Source organism: Priapulus caudatus, unplaced genomic scaffold, assembly GCF_000485595.1.
Source record: "Priapulus caudatus unplaced genomic scaffold, Priapulus_caudatus-5.0.1 Scaffold23, whole genome shotgun sequence".
Lineage (NCBI taxonomy): Eukaryota > Metazoa > Priapulida > Priapulimorpha > Priapulimorphida > Priapulidae > Priapulus > Priapulus caudatus.
This window is the reverse complement of record NW_014577084.1, coordinates 30,933-35,902: the sequence shown is the minus strand read 5'-3', so window position 1 is coordinate 35,902 and position 4,970 is coordinate 30,933.

Genomic DNA, 4,970 nt, shown 5'->3' with positions numbered 1-4,970 from the left:
TATGAACCCTGGTTTCAGAAAACAAGCCGTTTCGAATACTGTAGATCTCCTGTAGATAGGGAGGAGTTAACATATAGTAATATCAATAGCTGATAATACCTCTTATTATAAGCTATTGTCTATAGCTATTGGGGGTATTTTAATCTCTTAGAAATATGTAGCTTTCTAAATATAAGATATATATATAGTCTTTGGTACTTAAGGTCACGTTTATAATTTTCTAAATAAAACCAATGCCTGCAGCTCGCACATCTCTATAATTACATATAACAATGTAATTATGCACAGTTCAATTATATATGAATGTGTCACTGAAAATGATCAATGAACATGTTTAATTAATATGCATGATCAACAAGCACAATCAATAAGAGTGATCAATGAAGATGATAGATGCCCATGATCATTGAGCATGTTCAGTTAGAATAATCAATATGCATGATTAGTAAGTGTGATCAATGAGCATGATCAATGACCATGATCAATGAAGGTGTTAGATGAGCGTGATCATTCAACACATTTACACAATTAACACAGCAAGCTGTTAGCATCTTTGCAGCTAGACTACGCAATTATCCACCGTAATTGTACATTGGCTAATCCAATACACTTGAACCTCCGCACCATTTCCTCCTCCCCTCATGACAGTCGAGTGCCCTCCTTCTTTGGTTGTTTACCCTCCTTTCTTAGCCACGTGTCTGTCTTCCCTATAGCACTGTATGTACATGTTTTCCCCCTCGAGTTGACCTCACAGACTGCTGCATGTGCACGGTCCTCTACACCCACTACCTGACCCCACAGACTGACATATATGTATAATCTACTCCGTCCACTACCTGACCCCACAGACTGACATATATGTATAATCTACTCCGTCCACTATCTGACCCCACAGGACTTGACATATATGTATAATCTACTCCGTCCACTATCTGACCCCACAGGCCGACATATGTGCATGGTTTACTCCAACCACACCCTAACCCTAACCCTAACCCTAACCCTAACCCCACAGACTGACATATGTGCATGGTTTACTCCAACCACACCCTAATCCCACAGACTGAATCTGATATATATGCATGGTCACTTCGTCACTACCTGACCCCACAGGCTGACATTATATATGTATAATCTACTCCGTCCACTATCTGACCCCACACGCTGACATATGTGCATGGTCCACTCCAACCACTACCTGACCTCACAGGCTGCTGTCGTTCGTACATGGTCTGTTCCCACCTCCCTCTATCTGACCCCCCACAGGCCGACATATGTGCATGGTCACTGGTCGCCCCTGCGCGCGCCGTACCCTGACCCCAGAGACTGATATATAATATGCATGGTCCACTTCGCCCACTACCTGACCCCAGAGACTGTTGTTGTGCGCTGTCCGTACCATACATGGAACATCTCAATAAAAAAAATAACCACGAAAATAACCACGAAAATAATAAACGCGAAATGTATTTACTACCAACGTCTTAATGTTTCGCTACTCTATTTCGCCTATTATTGCTGATAACTTTCTGTAAATACCGTTCAAATGCTCCTCTGCAACACACAAGTACACCGCACGCACGCCACTCTGCACAAACAACAAGAATAATAGAGTTTATTCTATTAATTCTATTAATTCTATTAATTCGTTTAACTCTATTATTCGTGTTGTTTGTGCACAGTAAACGGCATTTACAGGAAGTTATCGGCAATAATAGACGAAATAGAGTAGAGAAACATTAAGACGTTGGTAGTAAATACATTTCGTGTTTATTTACCATAATTTTTTTTATTGAGACGTTCCACGTGCCTGTGGTCCTACGTTATACCTGCGTTATAGGCGCGTGAGTGGGCGGATGATCCACCTTCTTCAGCCGTACATATACATCAAGAGCTCAGAATAGAGCTCATAATAGCTCACAATAGCTCTCTATTATGAGCTCTTGATATACATCAGTGTGCCATCCTGCTCCCGTGGCATACGTGCGTGCGTGCGACACAAGCAGTGTGGCTGAGTGTGGCCCTCATCTCGGTACACTATTGCTATAGCGCCACGTCAAAGAAGATGCGGATTTGAGCAGCCGCAGCAGCAGCAGCTGTCCGCGGATGGCTCATTAAGCACTGCAGCCTCCCCCTGTTCCGTCGGGCCTCCCCGTGTTTTGTAGTAGCAGACCATGTTTCGTGCCCCGTGTGTATACATAGTCCGGTTGCCATTTGGCAACGTCCATTGACTGAACGTTGCAATCGGGTATATACAAGGTGGTTTTTGTGTGGTTTCCTGATCTTTAGATTATCCTGAACCAGAATCCACCGGGTGTCATTTTGGCACCTTTGGGCAATTTTTTTTTATCACAAAAAATGCAGCTCGCATATTTTTCCATTTGAGTGCGTATAAATTAAAGGGTTAGGCATGCTAAACTTGCAATAACTTTTCTGTAACGCGCGGTGGCATGTGCCACTCGCCCGCACTACCTGACGCCCAGAGACTGATATATAACTAGTTCATGGTCCACTGTCGCCCACTAACTGACGCCCAGAACTGATTTTATATATGCATGGGTTCACTCGCCCACCTACGCTGACCCCAAAGAACTGTTTTGTTGTGCGCTTCCGTACCTAATACATGAGAACATCTCAATAACAAAAAAATAAACCACGAAAATAAATAAACGCGAAATGTATTTACTACAACGTCTTAATGTTTCTCTACTCTATTTCTGCCTAATTATTGCCTGATAAATTTCCTGTAAATGCCGTTCAAATGCTCCTCTGGGCAACACACAAGTACACCGCAACGCAACGCGCACTCTGCAAAACGACAAGAATAATAGAGTTTATTATGATCCGGATGATCCAGCGCTTCTTGCAGCCGTACATAATTACATCAAGAGCTCAGATAGAGATCATAATAGCTCATAATAGCTCTCTATTATGAGCTCTTGATATACATTCAGTGTGCCATCCTGCTCCCGTGGGCATACGTGCGTGCGTGCGACAGCAAGCAGTGTGGCTGAGTGTGGCCTCATCTCGGTACGCTATTGCTAGCGCACGTCAAAGAAGATGCGGATTAGAGCAAGCAGCGCAAGCAGCTGTTCCCGGGCGGATGGCTCATTAAGCACTGCAGCTTCTGCCGTTCCGCGGGGGCTGCCGCCGTGTTTTGTAGTAAAGACATGTTTCGTGGCGCCGTGTGTATACCATAGTCCGGTGCGCATTTGGCGACGTCATTGACTGAACGTTGCCAATCGGTAATTATACAGGTGTTTTTGTTGGTTTCCTTGATCTTTGAACTATCCTGAACGCAGAATCCAGCCGGGTGTCATTTTTGGCACTTGGGGAAATTTATTTCTTTTAATCACTACCAAATAATGCTAGCTCGATATTTTTCCATTTGAGTGCGTATAAATTAAAGGGTTAGGCATGCTAAACTTGTGGCAATAACTTTTCTGTAACGCGCGAACTCGCGCGTAAAGCGTTATATAGAATCTACGGTAACGCGTTAACGTACTAGCCAAACGCTGACGTGTGTGTGTGCGTGTGCGTGTGCGTGTGCGTGTCGCGTGTGCGTGTGCGTGCGCGTGCGTGTGCGCGTGTGTGTGGGCGCCGTGCGCGTGCGTGTGTGTGTGTGGTGTGCGCGCGTGTGTATGTGCGTGTGTGAGAGGGTGGACCGTTTGATGCGTGTGTTAACTAGGTCTAGCAGGCGGGCAGCCTGGCCGATCAGCACGTAACACGTTAAACGTCATATACATTGTCATGAGTTATAGTTAGTGGCGGAGCGAGCGAGCTCTGCTGAATTTTACCGATTATATTAGTAGATTGTTATATATATTGTATAGTAGTATATATAGTAGTATATATTGTATAGTATTGTAATAATATATAGTATATTGTAGTATATTATGTTGTAGATATTAGTAGCAATAGTAATTAACGACGTCGCGCGCACAGCGAGCGTGTACTGTGAAGCGGCTGCAGCCAAGTGCGTCGATATTCAGTTGTATATTTTACAATTCGACTAAACTTGATTGATCGAAGCAGCGCAACCTATTAATCAGTTTGGCATGATAAATTTCAACGCAGCTGCAGAAACGCTGTTTCGAGGCTTGCTTGTTCGTTAGAGTAAGCCGTGTGGATGCCATGATGCGAAGTTAAATTCTGCGTTGTCATACTTTCGTCTTACGACGGGGCACTTCGTATTTTTCTTGCCCAGGCATCCGAAGGATGTTCTGGCAACCATCAGTAATTTGTCAAAGCAAAAGAGGAGGTCGAAAGTATTATACACCGAAAAATTGTTTAGGTGTTAAGTTTACACAGTGTATAAGGTGGGGTCGACGAAAGATGAGAAGGTGCATGCGCTCCTCAATCTTGTCGTTAATTATGAAATGTAATTCAAGTCGTGGCGCTTTGCCGTTCTGGGAAAATAAAACTTGGAAATACAATCTAGGTGTCATGTAGGCATCCGCTAGCTTGCTAGTCTGTGCCGCCACTGGAATCTCTGCTCTATGATGTTGCCAAGCTAGTTTTACTTACTCATGGTTCGCACGCAGGCCTTGAAAGTCTTGAAGTTGAGGGGGAGGTCCTTGAAAAGTACTTGAATTTAGTAAATGTTGATTTGTGCTGAAAACGTGCTTGAATTCATGAGAAACTGTCCTTGAATTCTCATTGAAATGTCCTTTGCCTGTAATAATAAGAATTTTGTCACGATCAAATAAATGTGCAACCTCCAATAAAAATTGCGCGTAAATGACTTAAAGGCTATAAGACACGATAGACAGTTAAATGATGATCCACAAATTACAGTAAAGTCAGTAAAATCAGTACATTTAAATTTCAAGGGTATGCTTTGTAGGAAGACTGACACGTGTATTAGATCTGAAGGGTTTAATAACTGTGATCGCAGGCTTGTTTTTAGAGGTGACATGCAGTGATTAAGAATGGCGGTTATTAAATGAATGCCAGGTATGTTTTGTTTC